The sequence below is a fragment of the Microtus oregoni genome, unplaced genomic scaffold (genome assembly GCF_018167655.1).
Source record: "Microtus oregoni isolate MIOR12 unplaced genomic scaffold, Mior012 000017F_ref0000208, whole genome shotgun sequence".
Lineage (NCBI taxonomy): Eukaryota > Metazoa > Chordata > Mammalia > Rodentia > Cricetidae > Microtus > Microtus oregoni.
In genome coordinates, this window is record NW_024543076.1 from 20,224,277 (window position 1) to 20,247,511 (window position 23,235).

The 23,235-nt window shown below is 40.1% G+C and overlaps 1 non-coding gene across 1 annotated transcript; it reads left to right on the forward strand.

Annotated features, from left to right (window-relative positions):
* The first annotated feature begins 993 nt into the window (after window positions 1-993).
* Trnak-cuu lies at window positions 994-1,066 on the forward strand. The gene has a single exon. It is a non-coding gene; the product is annotated as a tRNA-Lys (tRNA).
* Window positions 1,067-23,235: the final 22,169 nt, after the last annotated feature.

The following is a 23,235-nucleotide window of genomic DNA, read 5'->3' on the forward strand; positions in this document are numbered from 1 at the left end:
GTTCTTCTGATGAAATAACAAAGACAAACGAACAAACAAAACCCACCGTTCTGAAGTCCCAACTTCACAGCTAGCAGCTTCCTCCATTTTCTTATTTGAAAGGGTTTCATTTGTACCAGTCAGGGCCTGACTAGCTAACATCTAAACTTGCCGCTATTCTTCCCCCTATAGAGCTCACTTCTGTAACTACCGCTCCCCACACGAAGCCCCAGATTCTCTTCCCTCCCTGACTGCTGGCTGTCAAGTATGATAAAAAAAGCCTGCCCAACTCCTGGTTAATCTCTGCTGCTGTAATTTCTTTCAGTCAGTATTACCACTGAGTTTATCAGGACAAAAAACCAGCTTCTCACAGCTTCCCGCATCCACGGCTTAGAGAAAGTGTTAGTCTCCCGCAGTCCTGCAGAGAATGTGAAACAAGATGTAATTCCAGATGTGTAGGTAATAAAACGATGGCTCCCCAATTTTTCAGAAGTAACGAATGAGTCAAAAAGAAGACCAAAATCTTATCTTGTCTTCACAATGCTATCTATACATTTCAGAGAAGAAAGTAGTTCCAAGTTTTTTTGGTTTTTCGAGACAGGGTTTCTCTGTAGCTTTGGAGCCTGTCCTGGAACTAGCTCTGTAAACCAGACTGGTCTCGAACTCACAGAGATCCGCCTGCCTCTGCCTCCCGAGTGCTGGGATTAAAGGCGTGCGCCACCACAGTTCCAAGTTTTTAAAAGTAAATCCTCTTTAAATGTAGGGATAAGTCCCGCCCCTTAGGAGGCGTGTTCGCCTCGGGCTAATGTTTGCCTATAAATTTGGCAAGTGTGCTCCCAGCCACTGCTTCTGCTTTCCTGGTCTCCGCTGGAACGGTGGTTCTGTAAGTCTATTTCTCCATTAAAGCTGTATATAATTTTACAATCTGTCTGCATTCGTTTACGCCGTTACATTGTTGCATTTTGGCATCCAGCATGGGGCTATTTTGCCCCCGACTCAAGCCTCAAGCGTGTAGCCCGGCTAGCTCAGTCGGTAGAGCATGAGACTCTTAATCTCAGGGTCGTGGGTTCGAGCCCCACGTTGGGCGTCAGATCTTCAGTATAGATGGTTGTGAGCCACCATGTGGGGGCTGGAAAAATGGCTCAGAGGTTAAGAGCACTGGCTGCTCTTCCAGAGGTACTGAGTTCAATTCCCACCCACCACATGGTGGCTCACAACCATCTGTACTGAGATCTGTTTTTTTGTGTGTGGTTTTTTTTTTTTTTTTTTTTTTTTTTGGTTTTTCAAGACAGGGTTTCTCTGTAGCTTTGGAGCCTGTCCTGGAACTAGCTCTCTTGTAGACCAGGCTGGTCTACTCACAGAGATCCGCCTGCCTCTGCCTCCCAAGTCCTGGGATTAAAGGCATGCACCACCACCACCCGGCCGCAGGTACTTGAGCTTCCACTAATTCAGGCAGTGGGGTTCCGCTGCAAACTTAGCCAAAGCAGGCAGGGAGGGGTTAATTGCTTCGGCAAGCAGGCAGGGCAGAATGGGCCTGTGTGGCCGAGTGCATCTCGGACTCGGCACTGAGGCCCGAGTCACGAACTAAAAAACGGCACCCCAGGAAGGGTTGCCTGGTTCCAGAAAATGGCCAGTTCAGACTCTGCATCCTCCATTACTAGAAGTCATCAATAGAGTCACCCTAATATGCTCGAGGAAGTTCTCATTGCACCAAGTTTCCACATCCTGTCAAAATGTCCCAAGTTTTAGTCATCTCTCCCCAAACTCTATCCCTCCCTCCCCTCCAGGTCCTCCTTTTCCAATTCCCACCCACTCCCAGTCCCACTTAGAAAATCCTATTTTATTTCTCCTTCCCAGGAAGATCCTTGAATCCCTCCTAGAGCCATCCTTGTTACTTCGCCTTTTTGTGTCTGTGGATTGTAGCATGATTTTCACTTACTCAATAGCTAAGACCCACTAACAGGTGAGTACATATCATGTTTGTCTGTTTGGTCTGGGTTACCTCACTCAGGATGATTTTTCTCTAGAACTAGAGATCCATTTGCCTGCAAATATCATGAAGTCATCTTTTCTGACTGTTGAGTAATATACATTTTCTTTATTCATTCTTCAGTTGAGAGACATATAGGTTATTTCCAGTTTCTGGTTATTATGAATAAAGGAGCTATGAACATAGATGGGCACGTGTCCTTGTGGAAGGCTGGAGTAACATTTGGGTATCTGCCCAAGAGAGAGATAGCTGGTTTTGAGGTAGATTGATTCCCAATTTTCTAAGGTATTGCCATATTTATCTCCAAAGTGACTGTATAGATGTGCACTCCCACCAGCAATGGAGGAGTGTTTCCCTTGCTCAACATCCTCTCCAGCATGAGCTGACTCTTGTGTTTTTCATCTTAGCCATTCTGACAGGTGTAAGAAAGAATCTCAGAGTCATTTAGAGTTGCATTTCCCTTATGGTTAAGGATGTTTAAAATGTCTTTAAGTGTTTCTCATCCATTTGAGATTCATCTGCTGTGAATTCTCTGTTTTCTCTATTCCATTTTTAAATTAGATTATTTGATTTGTTGATGGATAGTTTCTTAAGTTCTTTAAATATTTTGGAAATCAGCCCTCTATCATATGCGGGGTTGGTGAAGAACTTTTCCCATTCTGTAGGCTGCCATTTTGTCCTATTGACTCCTAATGACAGTGTCCTTTGCCCTACAGAAGCTTTTCAGTTACATGGGGTCTCATTTTTTAATTGTTGATCTTAGTACTTGCACTACTGTGTTCTATTTAGGAAGTTGTCTCCAGTGCTATTGTGCTCAAGTAGGCTATTCCCTACTTCCTCTTTGTGGTGGTAAGAAAATAGTCATAGACTTACATGGAGTGGCACTATTAGGAGATGTGGCCTTGCTGGACTAGGTGTGGCTTTGTTGAAGGAACTGCATAAGTTAGATCACTATGGGATGGGTTTTGAAGTCCCAGAAGTTCAAGCCAGGCTAATGGCTCATGGTCTCATCCTGTTGTTTGTGGATCCAGATGTAGAACTCACAGCTTCCTCTCCAGCACCATGTTTAACTGCATGCTACCATGTTTCTCACCATGACAATAACGGAATAAACCTCTTAACTGTAAGTCAGCCCCAGTTAAATGTTTTCCTTTATAAGAGTTGCCTTGTTCATGGTGTCACTTCACAGAAATAAAAATCTAACTCAGACACTTTATCAGGTTGAGTCTGGATTTATGTTGAGGTCACTGATCAACTTGGACTGGAGTTTTTTTGCAGGATGATAAGTATGGATCTATTTGCATTTTTCTGCATGCTGATATCCAGTTAGACCAGAACCATTTGTTGAAGATGCTGTCTGTCTTCCATTGTGTCTTTCTGGCTTCTTTATCAAAAATCAGGTGTCCATGGGTGTGTGGATTTATATCTGTGTCTTCAGTTCAATTCCATTGATCACTGTACTTTTACTTTTCATAATTTGTTTGTTTGTTTGTTTTGTCAATACCATGCAATTTTTATTACTATGGCTCTATCTTAGGGTTTCTATTGCTGTGAAGAGAAACCATGAATACATCAACTCTTATAAAAATAAAGCATTTAATCGGGGTAGCTCACTTACAGTATTAGAGGCCCAGTCCACTATTATCACAGTGGAAGCATGGCAGTGTGCAGACAAACATAGAGTCCTATATCTTGCAGGCTACATGAAGTTGACTGAAACACTGTGTGATATTCTGAGCATAGGAAGCCTCAAAGTCTGCCTTCACTTTCACACACTTCCTCCACAAGATCAGACTCACTCTAGCAAAGCCATACCTCCTAAGAATGCCATTCCCTATAAGATTGGGGGGGGGAGCAGCTACATTCAAATTACCATAAGTTCTAAAGTACATCTTGAAATCAGAGATGACTGGACCTAGAAAACATGATATTGAGTGAGAAAGTACATATAATATATATGTACTCATTCGTAAGTGACTTTTAGACATAAAGCAAAGAAAACCAGCCTACATTTCACAATCCCAGAACCTAGACAACAATGAGGACCCTAAGAGAGACATTCATGTAGATCTAATCTACATGGGAAATAGAAAAAGACAAGATTTCTTGAGTAAATTGGGAGCATGGGAACCACAGGAGAGGGTTGAAAGAAGAGAGAAAGAGAGGGGAACAGAGAAAAATGTATAGCTCAATAAAATCAATTTTAAAAAGGAAAGAAATCAGAGATGACAATACCTCTGGAAGTTCTTTTATTATATATAATAGCTTTAGCTAGCCTGGGTTTTTGTTTTTCCGTAAGTTGATAATTGTCCTTCCAACATCTATAAAGAATTGTGTTGGAAATTTGGTGGGAATTTTATTGTATCTATAGATCGTTTTCGATAAAATGGCTAGTTTTACTATGTTAATAGTACCCATCCATGAGCATGGAAGATCTTTCCACCTTCTGATATCTTCTCCAATTTCCTTCTTCAAAGACTTGAAACTTTTTGTCATACAAGTCTTTTACTTATTTGTTGAGAGTCACCCCCAAGATATTTTACATTATTGTGAAGGGTGTTATTTCCCAGTTTTTATCCTCAGTATATTTGTTATTTGTGCATAGAAGGGTTACTGATTTTTTTCATTAATCTTGTATCTAGCCCCTTCACTAAAGATGTTTTTCAGCTGTCAGAAGTTTTGGCATTCCCTAGTAGAATTTTTGAGGTCACATACGTATATTATCATATCATCTGCAAAGAGGGAAAGTTTGCCTTCTTCTTTTCTATTTTGTACTTCCTTGATCTCCTTAAGTTGTCCTATTGTGTGGTTTAAGCTATAGTACTATTTCCTTTATAGATGTGGGGGTGGTCTGAGGGTGGGGGCTTAATTTGGGTTATGGCGGCTGGTATGACCTCAGGTGGAGCAGGGGCTTCTGCTGGAGTTGTGAACTGGGATCAGACCTCTGCTCTCTTATGTATCTTCCAGGGGTGGAACAGTGTGTGTCTAGGGAGTGGGAGAGGGTAAATCAGGCTGTGGAGAAAACTAGGATAATATAAGCATGGATTATAATTTATGCATTCTCTACCAACGGTGATTCATTCTGCCAAGGACAAGGTACCTACCTCATGTCCTCAAATTACCTAATGTGTATAGACTAACAGTTTGACTAAATGTGCTTCTTCTGACTCACTGAAAAGTCACACCACTACTCTATATAAACCGGTCTATGTTATCCCCCAGGTAAATGCCTATAGTGAAGAAGAAGGGAGAGTTCATATTGGCCTTGAATCAATTACAGTAATGAAGGTCAAACGCATCACAATTCTGGTCCTGATCTTGGTAGGGCCAGGAAGAGCCAGTGTAACTGCCATAGGTACTCCAACCTTGATTGTTGGGAACCAAAGGTATAAAGAAATCAATCCCCAGATAGATTCAGACCTAGGCCATTTGGAGATTTCTATTTCCATTTTTGCAAGCCCAACTGACTCTTTAGTGGAGGTAGTCCTACAGAATGAGGGAGGCTTGACCTTCATTTTATCAAATAGGGAGGACTTTGCAAAGCCTTAGGAGAAACCAGCTGATTCTATGCCAATCAGTCAGGAGTAAATAGGGAAAACCTTGTTATTTTCAAAAAAAAAAAAAACTCAAAAAATAAGGAAGAAAGAAGACATAGATCAGATAATTGGTGTCAGTCTCTTTTTACCTAGTCCCCATGGCTGACCACTCCACTTACTGTCAGCATTAGCCTAACTGCTAACTCTTATCCTGATTGGGATAATGCTTAGGCCCTGCATCCTCAACTGCATGGTCAACTACATATAACAGAGAATGAACTCATTGAAGCTACTGGTCCTTAGAACCAACTATGCCCCACCCAAACATCTTTTCTCCCCTCCAGCAAGTTATCTTTCTGCTGCCAGTTCATCTGCCTTCTGTTTTCCCATACACGTATTCTATTACCCTATCTCCCACATCCCTCAAGGTCTCAATCCTCTCCTCTCATGATCCCATTTCAAGTTTTTAAGATACAAGCATATGTATAATACACACCTGCACACACGCCTGTTTAAATTTAGTTCCTACATATGAGAGAAAACATGTTGTATTTGTCTGTGAGTCAAGAATCCAACTTGATATGATTTCCAGTTGTATAGATTTTCTGGAAAATGTCAGACTTTCATTTTTTTCTTTAAACAGTATAAAATTCCACAGCTATTTGTGCCATAGTTTATCTATGCATTCATCTGCTGATGGAAATTTAGAGTGATTCTGCTTCATGGTTACTATGAATATAAGCAAGCAGATTTTTATAATTAAGAAGGATAAATTATGAAAAGTAAAGTGTAGAATGTTATATAAGATGCCTAAGGATTTCCAGAGGAAGAAAAGTCTAGAATTTTCCCACAGTAAACTTGAATATTTAACTCAAAAGATGACCTAATGACTGTCTAAAATAAACTACATGGTTGGGTAGAATTTTCTACTTAGAAAGGTGTTTGTTGAACACGTTCAGTGGACAAAGGTGCTCTCTGTGCAATCGTGAGTACTTGGGTTCTAATCCCCAGGACCCAGGAAAAAAAGCTAGACATAACCGAGAACAACTAGAACTCTAGACATAAGGTCATGAGACAGCCGATCCCGGTAAGTCACTGTGCAGTCAGCATAACTGAAATGGTGAGCTTCAAATTTGGTAGAGGCAGGAGAGCAACAGAAGGAGATACTGGCATTTTACTCTGGCCTACACACGTGCATGCATGTACACTACACACGCAGACACACTCCTAATGTATGCTTTACTTCTATTATTAAGACAAAGGGAATATGAATATAGTATACAGAACTTCTTTTTCCAAATCTTTTCAACTCCTTGGTAACAATCTTTTTAACAGCCTAGTTTGGGTATGCAAATGGCTTATGGCAGTATTTTATTGAATAAAAGATATTTTCAAGAGAAAAAAAAACTCATGAAAAAGAGAAGTTTTCCCCACTAGAATAACAATAAGTACAACTAGCTAAATATATCAATCTTGATGTAAGTTACATAAAACTGGCATCCTTGGATTCCAATTCTAAATATATGGTAAGTGACAGATGATGATAATTATGGGGCTCCCTAGTTGTGCTTTTTAAAGTTAAATATTAGTATGGGCAAGGGTGCACATGGAAATTAGTTCTTAAATTGGAAGCTAGGTGTAATTGCAACTAATCATTTTAATTAAATCATTGCCTCATTGGGATGAGTGCTTGCTAGAGCCATATTATGGTATATTTGTAACTAGATCTAAGTGCTTTGAAGATCAAGATAATTCCTCAACTCTGCGTTATTTAGCAATGGAAATGGGTATAATATAGGTCTTTGCAATTATATTCAAAGAATAGTTCCAAGACTGTAATGACTTGGAAAAATCCTTGGACTAGCTAAATGACTATGAACGGGAACTAAAGATGGCCCTATGATAATGTTGGCTTTCATGGGCAGCGTTTTATCTTCTCATAATCATCTAAGTCAGCCTATTGGTCTTAGAGAACTTCAACATAGATGTGGATTCCTTAGACAGTTTCAGCTCAAAGCTAAATGCAACTGGACACTCACACCTCCAATTAGATACAGATGAAGAAATAAATCAATGGAAAGCAAACACTACTTTTTAAAAAAATTCTCTTATGATGCATTTGAGGGTGTTGTTCAGTGGGAGACTTCTCTAGGAAACTGAAGCCCAATCTAAGAAAGATCTTAGAAACCACTGCTCCAAAAAGAACTAACTGAAAATGAAGGTCAAAACTCAACAACAAAACAAACAAACAAATAACAAGTGGTACCCTACAGGAACCATCTCCACTATTAGCATTTTCCATCGAGGAGCACAGGTCTGTAGACATGACTATCTGGTATGAGTAGCTAGCATGGAAAGTCTCTTATTCTTCTGGAGCCTGGCATTCAAAGTGCAACATTTTCCCTTTGCATCTACATAAGTAAAAGAAGCTATGACTGAATTGAGATAGCTCAGAGGAGACTCTCTAGCAGTTCACAGGCCTGCATACCCGACAATCATGAATTCACAGGGAACATGGGAAATTAACAAAAGAATCTGGCCTTAAATGGTCTAACTCACAATGTTACTTAGTGTAAGTAACTTACTAATTTTGCTAAAAGAAAAATCTGTTGTAGTTAATGTACGAAATGGGAATAGCATGGTAAAGGGTTAAAGTATGTAGCTAGCACTTGACATCACTCAAATATCTCCAGCTAAAGAGAAAATGAAGGGAAAAAACATATCCCTAATCTATTCAATATCTAACCTCATAATTACAAGGATTAGCTAAAACTACAAAGAACAAAATGACTGAGTAGGAGGAACTGCCTTTTACACAGGTTTCTAAAATCATATCTTAATTGGGTAAGTGCAACTTCTTTTCTCGTGTGTTAATATTAACCACCATACCACATTCTGCGGCAACCATTTCTCAAGGAATAAATACACATGCAAGAATAAAATTACAATGATTACATGCATAATACAACTGCAGTAGTAATTATGCTCAATTTATTTGAGGATATGAAAAGCAATTGTGATGGAAAATATTTCTAAACAAGTGCAGTTCAGTCAGTACTGGAGGATAAATAAAATGTATAAAGACATTTAATTGAGCAAGAAGGATGAAGGAACTCCAACATAATAGCATTCGGTAACAGTCATTTTTAACAACCAAGGGTTTAGAACTTAGAGTTTTGTTTAATCCATTCCTTTATTTAAATGGTTACCTGTGCTCACTGCCAGCTTCATAAGATACATTCTTCTCAGTTTTTATCCTTGACACTTTCACACACACATATGATGTATTTTGTCTATTTTTATCCCTCATTGTACTGTGTCATCCCTCTCTCACGCCTCCTAAACCCTTGGTCTCTTCCTACTTTTGTCTCTTTCGCAGTAGTTATTCTGATTTGTTTGTGTTTTCATATTTTATGACCCACTGAGGTTTAAATAAAGTTGCTTGCATGAATATGGATGTATGAGCATGGATGGCATGGGGTATTTACTGGTATTTATTAGAGCACGGGCAAAGTTTCCACTAAAGAAAACGACATCCCCAACAACCATTAACTGACAGAGCTCTCCCAGGGAGGGGTAGAGTTTCTTAAGCTCTTCTACCATCCAGGATGGCATGTGGGAAGGCCCCACCTCATGTCCTTGTGTAGGTAGCCACAGCTGCTGTGAGTTCACGAGCGCAGTGGCCATGTTACCCAAAGGCAGACTTACACAGCATTCCTCCACACCCTGCGGCTCTTTCTTACATCCTTCGCATCCTCTTCTACAGTATCCCATGGGCTCTGGAGGAGCATGATACAGATGCTCTACTTAGAGCTAGGCACCCAACAGCCACTCTCTGTATTAACTGTTGCCCTCTGCAAACATAAGTTTCTCTGATCAAGGCTAAAAATAGCTCAAATATGATTGGGAGGTCTTCTGTAAGAAAAGGACTCTTGTTTTCTCTCTGGGTCATCCTTTTGCTGATCAGTTCTCTAGTGTATGGTGCATGGGGAGGGCTTCACGGGTAGAATCTAAAATCCCCTCATGCCTTTGAAAATCCTTTTGTTCTTTTCTCTTATTTGTAGAACTTGCATTTATAATTTAACTGAGACATGTACTTGTCAGGAAGTTAACTATGATAAAATTTGCTTTAAAAAGAGGAACATGGGATGTACTCACTCATATTTGGTTTCTAGCCATAAATAAAAGACATTGAGCCTATAATTAGTGATCCTAGAGAAGCTAAATAAGAAGGAGAACCCAAAGAAAAACATATAGGCATCCTCCTGAATATTAACCTTCATCAGGCGATGAAAGAAGACAGAGACCCACATTGGAGCACCAGACAGAAATCTCAAGGTCCAAATCAGGAGCAGAAGGAGAGGGAGCACGAGCAACGAACTCAGGACCGCGAGGGGTGCACACACACACTGAGACAATGGGGATGTTCTATTGGGAACTCACCAAGGCCAGATGGCCTGGGTCTTAAAAAGCCTGGGAAAAAAAAAACGGACTCGCTGAACATAGCAGACAATGAGGACTACTGAGAACTCAAGAACAATGGCAATGGGTTTTTGATCCTACAGCATGTACTGGCTTTGTGGGAGCCTAGGCAGTTTGGATGCTCACCTTACTAGACCTGGATGGAGGTGGGTGGTCCTTGGACTTCCCACAGGGCAGGGAACCCTGATTGCTCTTGGGCTGACGAGGGAGGGGGACTTGATTGGGGGAGGGGGAGGGAAATGGGAGGCTGTGGCGGGGAGGAGGCAGAAATCCTTAATAAATAAATAAATAAATAAATAAATAAATAGACAGTTCAGTAATAAAGAAAAAAGACACTTTAATTCACTATTGCAATTTAAGATAATGTGCATTTTAAATAAAATTTAAAAGGTAATAAAGTATAATGTGATTGGATAAGCTATTAGGCCGTAATTCTTCCAATGAATTCCAGAAATCCCTTTCTAAGGATGACATACATGTCTGCTAAGGCAGCAACCCTGTAATTATTAAAAGTCTTTTAAGGTTTATTTTAGTTTTTAGTTATGTATATGGGATTTGTACATGTAAGTGCAGATATTTATGAAGACCTTAAGAGGTGTTAGAACCCCCAAGATCTGGAATTATATATGGTTTTTGAGCTGCCTTATATAGGTGCTTAGAATGGAATGTTGATCCTTTGTCAAAGAAGAATGGGCTTTGTATTAACTGCTGAACCATCTCTCCAGCCCCACTGCTCAGTAATTCTAAGAAAGCACATATTTTAAGTTAATTCTCAACTTTCTTAAGGAAGTTCTCTACACAGTACATCTCTGTCTATTGAAGATCAAGTACTGTTACAGATATTCAGTCAATACTTACTATCAATAGGTTACAAGAAAACCCACTCTGCTCTATTATAAACATAAATACATAATTATTTTTACTTGGGGATTTAAATACATGACGCTTAAGAAGTTCCAAGGTCATAACCATAAACCTTTAATCATATGGTTTCCAGAATTTTCCTGAAGTACATCAGAGCGGAACATATGTAAATTAGGGCTTTAGCATTTTACAGCAGTGTGAGGTTCATGGAGCTTTGGTTTCAGTCAAATTGCAATGCCTATCATTGCTAAAAATGAGAATGAAGCTGAAGGTGTTTTCCTGCTGCTTCTTAAAATATATACATCTATGAAAGGAATCTAAATAGAAGCACCAAATAACAGGAAGATTCAACTAAATATCTCTTGCTACTAAATAAAACGCCAGTGCTAAGAATGTGTTATATCTAATTGAGCTGTTGGCCAATGAGGTTCCATGGAAACATTCAAACAACCCAAGCTACTGCCAAGGCTGTTGACTGCTCTCCACAAACTGAGGGTAAGGCCCTGTTGCTGAAGACAGTATCTACATAACTCATTAAATATGAGAAGTCTAGCTGTTTCCTACATAGATCTTTTACGCCTATTCACTGGTGTTCATGCTACTGGAAGGTACTCTGCATACTACTAGAAGAGAAAGGTAAATACTGACTCAGCTACAAACCATGTCCTACAGGGGTGACCTGCCTGCAAGATGTGCCAGTGGCATAAAAGTTGTGGAAGTAATCAACCAGCAACTGACTGGATTTAATGCCCACTCTGGGAGATGAACACTGCTCAGGTGCCCCAAAATCTGAGACAAGAGAGGCAGAGATCTGACGGGAATCCAGATATTGCTGCTCTCTGTAAAGAATGTAACAACGAAATGACCCAGAAATATTCTGCTATCTCTTAGATCAGTGTTTTGCTCAGCCATCATCAGGGAAGCTTCCTCCTGAAGCAGATGGGAACAAAGACAGAAACCCACAACTGGACAGTTTGCAGAGGATGGGAGACCTTGAAACATCCAGTCGTAACTCGGAAATCTCCATCAAATCTCCCCGGGTAACATGGGAGGATCTGGATGTATTTATTATGCTCTTTCTTTGGCCCTCTCTTTTTCTCCTGCTTGTTTGTTTGCCTGCTTTGTCATATTCTATTCTATTGTTTGTTTGTTTTGTTGTGTGTTTGTGTATGTGTGTTGGGGGGTTAGTTGACTGTTCTTTATCTAATTATAGTGAGGAAAAAGGGTTTGGATTTGATTGGGTGGGGTTGATGGAGAGAAAAGCATGATTAACATACTTTGTACGAAAAAAATCTGTTTTCAAAAAATTTATACTTTAAAAAGGCAGATATTAGGGTGTATATGTATGATTGTGATAAGTGTACCACCACTTTGTAAGTACCGAAAACAGGGTAGCTATTGATACTATTGAAGCAACTACTATCAGGTGGATATAGGCCCACCCTTGCTATTAGTAATATTTTTAGCAGTAAGCTTTATGTGACAAGGCTACACAAACATTGTCTCATTTGTAAACATCCTTAGAAAATGTAAGATAAAAAACAAAGATGTTTTTTCCTTAGATGAAGAAGTACAGCTTTGGAGGTTAACAACCGGAGGAGTCAAGACTGCAGCCCAGATCTGCAGCAGTTCAAAGCCCATGATCTCTCTTCTACACTAGTCTGCTTCCCCAGTGCATAGTTACTTACATTCATAGTTTGTATTTTTAAATATTGTCCAATATCTGTATTTTGTATTTTGGTAATTAATGTAAAATTATACAATGTTTGGGGGACTGTGTACTAATACTATACTGAGCATATAAAGCTGGATAACAGAAGTGCTATTTGACCACAACATGAGGACTCTAGACAAGAGAAATAGGTAACACAACAAAATAAAAGAGTGAAACAAAAAAGATGGAGGAACTCATGAGAGACCCCTGATGAAGGGATTCCAAGAAGAAGCATGATTATCCTCTTCAATTTTTTTAAAATTCCTAAATGGTGAACTAGAGGTTTACACATATTTCCTACATGTAAGTCCCACCAATGGCACTAACAGGGAAGAGGAAAACCCCAAGAGACAAATGTTCAGTTCATATGAATCGGAATTTATCACTAAAATATTTTTCTTGGTCCATTCATGGTACTAAAAAAAATCCCATCAAAAGTGTAGCTGATAAGCAACAGAAACTTTGAGTAGTTGTGAAATCTGGGGCGTCCAAGTTGATGGCATTTGACTGTTAGGTATCTGCTGAAGATCTACCTCCTGCCCTGCAGAAACTGGTACAGATACTGGTATGGATGGGAGTGTCGCTGCTTATTTGCTCTTTCACGTTTGTTTCGACAGCGACAGTGGATTTTATTATTAGTTCTGTATCCTTGCATAATGGAAAAAGCAAGGGAACTCAACAGCTCTTTTTTAAAGGTCACTGATCCCATTCATGACTGTTTTGTAACGTGATCATGTCTTATCACTTAAGCATTAGTATTTTAACATATTAATCTGGGGAATACAAACATATAGACACCAATAATATATGTGAAAAGCATATACACAACAGAAGGACCTTGCATGTGATCACTGAACATCATGGTGCCACTGCAACAAGAATGAAAGGAAGTTGGGTAATAGTGGCGAATAGGAAACAAATATACATTGTGCTAGACCCTCCCTGCCTTCTTCCTAAATAGTATATTCCCTTTAAATAAAAACAGAAAAAAATGGGAGAGAGGAAAATATTTTGTCATACTCTTAGTCATCTTTAAGTGACTGTAATGAAATCTCTGACATAATCAACATAAGAGGAGAAAAGATTTATCTTGCTCAGAGCTTATAAGGCACAGTCTGTGACTGATGGTCTTTGTTGCTTTGGGGCCTCTAAAGAAGCAGTAAATCATGTTGAGAGCACATAGTAGAATAAAGTTGTTTATCTTAAGTCCAGGAATGAAAAGAAGAGTGTGGTGGTTTGAAAGAAAATGGCCTCCAAAGAGAATGGCACTATTAGGAGTTGTGGCCTTGTTGGAGTAGGTGTGGTCTTGTTGGAGGAAGTGTTGTCACTGTAGAGACAGGCTTTGGGGCGTCATATATGCTCAAGATACTACCCAGTGTTTCAGTCCACTTTCTCTTGCCTGCAAGATGTAGGATTCTCAGCTATTTTTTCTGCACCTTGTCTGCCTGAATGTTGTCATGCTCCCTGCCACGATGATAATGGACTGAACATCTGAACTGTAAGTGAGTCACCCCAATTAGATGTCTTCAATTATAAGAGTTGCCATGGTCATGGTGTCTCTTCACAGCAGGAAAAACCCTAACAAAGACAAAGAGGAAGACACAAAGAAACCACAGTGAGCTTAGAGGGCATTCTCCCACACCTAAAACACTCTAGAGCCCCCATCTCTTAAAAGTATCACCTCCTTTCAATGATTTTTTTTTTGAACTAGGAACCAACCCTTTAGTATATATTCCTTTAAGGAACATTTATTCAAACTGTAGTAGATGCTATTGATAAATGTAAACTATTTTGTGCTATGTATTTAACATATTTAATAGATTGGGTATCCTTGTTAAATATTTAACATCTATTAGATTAGGTTCTTTTGCAAAGTAGATCATGTAGGCAATCATGTAGAGTGTACAATTATAGATGATAGGACTAAATATATTACAAAAAACAAATTAAGAAAATGAAATTGAAAGACAAAAAATTACTGTAGGAAATTCTACAGCCAGTAGCCTTTAAGTTACCCACCCACTTGAACGTGGCCTCTTATCCTATAAATGCTGATGTAAAGCGCACGTCCCTTCTCTCTACTGACTGCTGGATTCAGTTCCCTTTCCCCTTATTCATGCAGAGGACTGTGATCTGTGAGTCTATCCCTAAATAATAACCCTTCATTGTTCTCAAATTTGAGCTAGTATGGAATTTCTTTTTAGTGTCCATCTTCAAGAAATAGAGAAAAGGATGAGAAAAAAATTAAAAGTAGAATTGACATAATTTAGAACCAACAGGACAGATATTATAACAATACACCATCAAGAAAGAAACACAGTTTTCTAATCTAAATTAATTGGAAAATTCTTGTCAAAGTTATTGCTTTCTGCTGCTCTGATAAAATACCATGATGCAAAGTAGCTTGGTGAGAAAAAGGTTTATTTCCTCTTACATTGCCAGGTAACAGCCTAGCACTGAACCAAATCAGGGTAGGAATTCGGGCAGGATAGGAACCTGAAGGCAGGAAGCAGAGGCCATGGAGGGTGCTACTTACTGGCTTGCTCCTAGCAGCTTGTTTAGCCTTCTCTCTTAGACAACTCAGAACCACTTTCCCATACTCAAATAAAATGTCCCATCAACTTTCTTACAGGTCAGTCTCGTGGAGACATTTTCCCTGCTGAGGTTCCCTCTTCACAGATGATTCTAGTCTACGTCATTTTGATAAAAAGCTAATCAGGATGGTTAACCTCTTCTCAGTTGGATTCACCAATATATTACTATTAAACTACAACCTTTTGTTTGTTGTTCATCTCCAAGATCTCATATTAATACCAATATCTCAATTGAAAACACATTCCAAATGTTAAAATTTTCAGTCTTTGAGAATTCAAACACTTTAGAAGTTAAGTCTCTTTAAAACATCCAAAGAGTCTCTTTTACCTTTCAAAGAATATGTAAAATATCCAAAGCTTCTCTAAAACATCCAAAGTCAATCTAAAGTATCTAAAGTCTCTTTTAAAATTCCAAAAAAAAAAAAACTCTAAATTTTCTTAACTCTCTCCAAAAACTGTGGGCTCTTGTAAAATCAAAAATAACTTTAAAATCGTTTCTTACTTCAAAAATGGAGGGCCAGGGCACAGGAACAATGAGTTCAGAGAAAAATCAAAGCCCAACAGTGTAAAAGCTCCAACCTCTTAGATCTGGGATTCACAGTTGTTCTATCCCCAACACCGCTCTGCTGTCCACAGCTCACACTGCTTGTGTATGAGTTCAGGCTGGCTCCGCTGTGCTGCTGCTGACCTCGGTGCTTGTCCCACATTACTAGTGTTTCCAGTGTGCTAGAGTGGCCAATGAAACGGAGACCAAACCCTGACCAATGTCCAAGGCTTTTCTTTGGGGTGCTCCAGACCAGCCCCACAGTGCCAAGCCTCAGCTGCTCTCCATATCAGTACCACCTGGATGCCTCTTACATATCACCAAGTACAGCTGCCAGCAGAAGATGCAGCCTGAGTCCCTGCTGGACTTCACCTTCTGTGTGCTGACCCTGAGAAAACACTTCCTGAAGATTTTGCCTCAGTGATGTTGATCTCTTCTTTATTAATAGTAATTAATTTCTCAGCTTCAGCTAACCCTTATTGGTTCCCCAATAAAGCAAAGATTTCACTTTAAATGGTTCTAGTCTCTTCTTAATCATAGATAAATTTTTGTCCTTACTGACTAGAGCCACAGAGTCTTCATGCAAATGGCCCATGAGAGGCCCCAGTAGAATCTTTATTTCCCTCTGAAACGTCACAAGCCAGATCTCCATTATCTACCTTTCCCTCCATATTTTTATGGCCCAAGCATCTACAGAACAGTCCATTGGCTCTGATCACTCAACAGCTTTTCAAGTCCAAAGTTTAACAGGCTTCCAGTAACAACATGATCAGGTCTGTTACAGCATTACCCCATGAACTTGGTACATGTTTCTGTCTTAGTTTGGTCTTTGTGGATATGATAAAACACTATGGCCAAAGGCCAAAGACAATGCATGGGGAGGGGTATCTTACACTTCCATGTAATAGTTCACCACTGAGTGAAGTCAGGGCAGGAACTTAATTAAGCAGGAAAGGGACCTGAAGATAGAACCGAAACAATCATCATGGAGGAATTCTGCTTACTGGCTCGCTCCTCATGGCTTCCTCAGCCTGCTTTCTTATATAGCTCAGGGTAAGACCACCTATGATGGGCTGTGGCCTCCTACATCAGCGAGTAATCAAGACCTTTCCCAGAGGCCAAACTGGTGGGGACATTTTCTCAATTGCAGTTCCCTTTTCCCAAATTACTCTAGTTGCCAAAAATATAAAGCAAAACAAACAAGAAAACCTAACAAGAAGAACACTTCAAATTGAGGTGGGAAATAAATGTAGCAAGCAGGATTGCATTAGTGTGGGAGTTGGGTATGCACGAAAGGTTAAGTATGATTATTTTAATGTAGACTTTCATGTTAGGAACATCCAGATGAAGATATAGTGCTCCACAGTGTTCTGAGTTAGAAATGTGTATAAACTCAAATGTGGATTATAATTTTTGCCATTTTAGTAAGAGCTAAGACTGAATACTGGAATGAGATACTAAAATACGAACACAGAACAAAGAGCAAAAAAAGCAACACTGTTCATGGTGCGAAGAATAATAGCCCTTTAAACACATCTGTGGCCTCATTCTAAGACCTAAGAACATGTTAACCTTATATCATAAAACAAGACTCAGTGGACATTAGTAAATTGAGGTTTGGATTGGAAAGGTAAGTACAGGCATTTTTGTAAGCGACAAGGACCACAGAGGTGTTGGAGTCAGAGACTGGGATGCTACACTGCTGGCTTTGGAGATGATGAAGGGAGCCACAAGCCATCTTAGTCTCTAGAAGATGGAAACACAATGCAAGAGAATTCTCTTAGAATTTTCAGAAAGAAAAAAAAAATGAAGCTCTGCCAACACCTTTATTTTCATGCAGGAAGACCCACTTCAAATTTCCACAATTCAAAGCTGTGAAATAAGATTTGTCTTGGGAACTGGGGATGTGGTCTAGCAGTTAAGGGAATTAGTTGCTCTACAGAAAACCACAATTCAGTTCCTAGCACACACATTAGATGGCTTACAACCGCAGCTTCAGAGAATCCAGTGCTCTCTTCTGGTCTCCTCAGGCACGTGTAGCATACACACACACACACACACACACACACACACACACACACACACACGTTCTCTCTCTCTCTTTCTCTCTCTCTCTTTCTCACACACAAACAAAAACATGTAAAAATAAATATTTTAATTCTTTTTGTTATAGCTTTATCAAGATTTTAAATCTATACCAAAGATAAGTTATCCAGAAACAAATAAAAAGTTTCCCAGAGAGGTTGGTAAACATAGAAGCGGAAGATAAGAGGTAGAAGCCCCAAAGATGAAGCAGAGTCTGAACCTAAAAAGAGAAAGGAGAGACTAACACAGGCTGCACATGAGTCAAATGAAGAACTGGAGGGCGCTACCGCAATTAGCAACTCTCCACACAGCCAATAGTTACGGTTTTCGAAGGTTTAGCAGCAAGGGAAGTCGAATCCAGATAAACGAGGTTCATAAATATCTGGAAAGTACATATACAAAGCTAAAATGGTTTTTCCTGATTGGTAGAAGAAAAGCAGTCAGTCATTGGGTAATAAATGCGTAAACACACCCATGTACATGCACACACACAAACACACACACACACACACACACACACACACCACATATACTGAACACAGTCAAGAATACAGGTTTGGGCAAAGGAAAATATTACTCAGTTGTTTAAAAGAATGGCATCATGGCAACTGAAGGCAAATGGATGGAACTCAAAAAATCATTTTGAGTGAGGTAACCCAGACCCAGAAAGACAAACCTGGTTTGTACTCACTTATATGTGAAAAATACCTGTAAATTAATGAATAATCATGCTACAATCCACAGATCAAGGGAGGCTAGGTAACAAGAAGGACCCAAAGGCAGACATATGTATGAATCTCCTGGGGAAGGGGAAAGAGAAGAGATCTCATGGGTGAACTGGGGTGAGTGGAGATGGGAACATGAGGGATTGGTTTGGGGGAGAATGGAGGGGGAGAGCACCGAAAGAGATGACTGGAAACGGGGGGATTTGGGAGTAAAGCAGAAACCTGATAAAGGGGAAACTCCCAGGAATCTACAAGGCTGACCCCAGCCAAGACGCCCAGTGATAGTGAATGTGTAGCCCAAACTGGCTATTACCTTCGGCCAGGCAAAACTTCCAGTGGAGGGATTGGGACACCAACCCAGCCACACAACCTTTGTTCTACAGTCTGTCCTTCCGATGGGATGTAAGGGCTGCAGGTAAGAGGGACTCAAAAGACTGTGGGAGTGACCAACCAATGATTAGTCCAGTCTCAGACCCATACAACAAGAGTGAGCCCATCCCGACACTGCCTGGAGCGCCAGACCCCCAGATGCTGAATGGCCCAGAGACCAAGGGTAGAAGCAAACATGACTGGAGAAAAAAAAAATAAACGGCCATCATTAATGATGCCTAACGTTATACTGCTATACTCTGAGATTGATAACAACCAACTGCCATCAGAGCGCCTTCATCCAGTGACTGATGGAAGCAGATACAGAGACCCACAGCCAAATATTAGGCTGAGCTCAGGGAACTCTGCTGAAGAGGGGGGGAAGGATTGTAGGAACCAAAGGGATCAAGGAGAGGAGAGAATGGGAGGAGAGGAGGAAGAGGAAATTGTGGTTAGGATGCAAAATAAATAAATAAATTTCATTAATTTTAAAAAAGAAAAATAACAAGACATTAAAATTTTAGGTTAGAGTATGGAATTAATATTGATTGGGAAAGGAAACATCGTAAGACAATATTGTCACTAAATCTAGAAAGTAAATATTAAAACTTAAAATACTAAGTAATACCTGACAGCTCTGTAATATTCTTTTCCTACATATGTTTAGTGTATATGCTGATTATTTTTTTGTACGAGAAAAGGGATCTCACTTTCTTTAAAACATAGCACAGATTAACTCAATAATTTTTCTCATATGATTGACCACAATTTATTTACTAACATTATTGTCAGAACTGTGTAACTTTAAATATCACCTTCACAGAAGCTGCAAATATTAATAATTCAGATAAGCTCTACTTTCCTTTATTCTTATCTCAGAAGAAACACATACATGAGTTCAACTTATTATTGTTGAGTAGGTTCCAACCATAGCAAGAAAGTCTGGCTTCCCTAGACTTCAGTGAGAATTAAAATTCTCTATTCAGTTCTCTATTATTCTCTATTATAATTTTCACATTAAAATTGGAACAAATCCCCACCTAATAGTTTGCTGCTCCTAATTCTATAACATTGTGTTTCCATTTCTGCCCCTACAGAAACTTCATGTCACAGGGCAAGGAGACCCTGTGAGTAATGGAGTATCCCTGGAGCCATTCCTACACTGGGCTTGTTAGCAATAATAACTGGGCTACATATGAATCCCATTAAACTCAGTTAAAGTTCCCAATTAAATTAGGATGCTCCAATGTCTACAAACTCCCAGGCATAAAGTAAAGAGGTTCCAAGCACAAAGAAAAGACGCTGTGCTTCCAGAGTGAGCGAGAAAATCCTCAAACTTAAATAAGCTTCATTAGCTTCACATCCATCAGGCCCTGACTGGGAAAGGGATTCTGATAAAAAAGATGTGCAAATACAGGAATGAGATAGCTTGGTGAAAATTGAGGGCTTCCCATGTAGAGGAAAAGCTGGCTTGCAGGACACAGGAGCCAGAAAAGAAACAAAGTGGTTTCAAATCTACACAAATTTGCAGACATAGAAACTTGTTGGTTTTGAACATTCAGTATTCATAAATGAAGTTCCCTAGGCAGTGCTCACTGTCCCTGTCACCTTCAGCCAATGCATCCCTGGGCTCGAGGGAGACCATGTTCCACAGACCCAGTTCTACTGGTCAGTTTCCTGTCTCTTGTAATGGAAGAATCTAGCCACTGGAGATGGGGTGGTCTAAAGTCATGAAAGCAAGGATCGACTAGGTAGTTTGGACAGAAAGAAACCAAAATTACCCTTCTCCGGCAGGGAAGTGGCCGTCCTTGCTGAGGAGGAGTGATACGCTGGCCTTTATTTTGGGACTGAAGGCTCTTAAGAGTGTCACCAGTGTGCGACTTGACAGGTAAAGAGGACATTTATTGTAGCCTTCCTCTCCAGGAAGGAATCAAAGATTTGCTGAGCCCAAAACTAGCTCACCCCAAAACAGAAAGGAAGGACAAATATGGCCGTAGTACTGGAGACCATTTCAGAGATAGTTTTCAACCTGACTCAAAGTTCAATCCATGAGGCCAGGGTGGGGACCATGGAAGATGTACTGCCAATGAAGGTGCATGGCAGAAAGCAAGGACAGACTCTTACCAGAGATGAAGTCGGGTGTGGTCTCACTTTCAGTCTATTGTTATATACTCCCAAAGCCACAAAGAAAGTTACCAGCTGAAGAGAGGCCTAACTGGGGACTCCCACCATTGATCAGGCCAATTCAGTTGATGGTTGAGGGCTCTATCAGTGAGTAAGTATTCCCAACACAGAGGCTTGACATAATTATTTTGTCTTATAATCTGACTTAATCCTGATTGTTTGGTCACATGTGCTTATGTTGTGGGGTATTCACCAGAGAAGACTGCTTGGATATAAGTTTTAGGCCAATAGAAAGTGTTTATTAGCCAGCCGGGGACTATATCGGGTGCTCAAAATCCCAGTGTAGTCCAGAAACTTTCTCATATTGAGCTTTTAACTACAAAAACCACGTTCTGGGTTGACATACATCAGTTAACAAGAACAGCTAGGCAGAAGAGGAACGGTAAATGCCAAAAAGAAAGGCTACTACATTGAGAGACTTTGCCACAGCCATGAACTGTGAGGGATTAGACACTTGTTTAAGTTTTCGCAGGTGGTACTATGTGCTGCGTTTTACAGCTTCAACGGACATCCATCATGGAGTCAGTTGTGCTAAAGCTTCAAGGCCTACAAAGTCTGGGGCCCTGTTATACTTAGACAACTTATCACTGTGGCAGGAGCATGGAAAGGAGAGTGAGTCACATGACAGACAAAAAACAAATACGAGTCAGATAACAAGGGCCAAATACATGAGCCCATGTCTAAGGCAGGGCCAGCTGCTAAGAAAACTAAAATCACAAGGCCCAGTTTCACAGTTCAAGCTTTCTCTTAACATAAGGTCTTTTGCTTCCTAGCTCTTGAGACTCAAAGAACTGTGGATAGGAAACCTTATAAATTGCTAAGTGATTTGCTCTGAGCTCTAAACCATGTCCCAGGATCCTGAGGCTTTACTAACTTAAAGTAAAATGGCTAAGAAGTAAAACTCTTGACAGGCTCATTCTTCCTAAGACCCATCTGAAATGAGCCATGGACAGCAACAGACAAGAAAGAGTGTCTAGGAAGCATGGTAGGGGAATTTAGTGAATGCTATGGTTCAGAAAGGCTTGGTTAAAAGTTAAATGTTCTGATTATACAATATGAGAGAGAGAGAGACAGAAGCAGAGAGACAGGATGAAAGACTGTGGGGACCACTCACGGAGCCCAATCTGCTTAAATGGTTTCTTATGGGCCAGCCACATGTCCTGTGGCTCAGGAAGTCTTTGCAGGAGCGCTGATGATTATAGCATGCATCTTCTACAGGAATGGGGGGAAATATTGAACCAGCTGCAAAACTTCCTTGGGAAGCCGGCAGCAAGGATACCAGGGGCATAATTTGGATAGAGCCAGAAAATACAATAGGAATTTACAATGAGGTATTAGTTCCTAGGAGGAAAGTGAATATATAAACTTAGTAATTAAGAAATGAAATCACAAGGTAAAACAATATCATCCATGATTCATCACCAATGCAAGTGCCCTGAGACAGGAGCAGTATTTGTTTACATGAGATGCCTATTTTCAGTTGACCTATGTAATAAATTCTATATGACCCTCCCCCTCTGACATTATGAATCATAAGCTCTACCTAGTACCTATCCATCAGCAGCAATTAGTAATATTTACTTGGATTTGAACAAAGTTGGTCCAGGTCAGTAGCTGGCTTCCACACACCAAGAAAAGGAGGACAGGGTTGTCTACAATTACCATTATTTAGGGCTATACCTACTGCATCTCAGTCCTGTGAGCATCCAGACAGGATGGGTGGAAGAGAAAGTGGAGTATAAGAAAAGGAAGGGCTAGAAGAAGAGATTTAAAAAAAAAAAAGCAAAACAAAACTAACTACAGGCACTTTGTGAAACCATTAGATAAGAGGCATTGTGATCGGGTTGAAAGGAATATTGACGGACCTTGGTAACTTCCTCGGCACCGTAAGCGCAATGCCCCCACTACTGGTACTTTCATATAGCAGCAGTCTGTTTCCTCCACTTCCATTGCTTTTCTACAGCCCTCACTAAGGAGAATGCATTGCTAGCTGGCCAGCTGGCACGCTATGCGCACACACCTGCCTTTGTGAACTAGAGTAATACATCAAATAAATCATAAAAGTGTCCAGAAAGTCTTGATGTATCAGACACCCTGACTCTCTTTACCCTAGGATACAATGTTCTCTAACAACTAGACTTATAACACCCAGCTAATGGCCAGCATAGG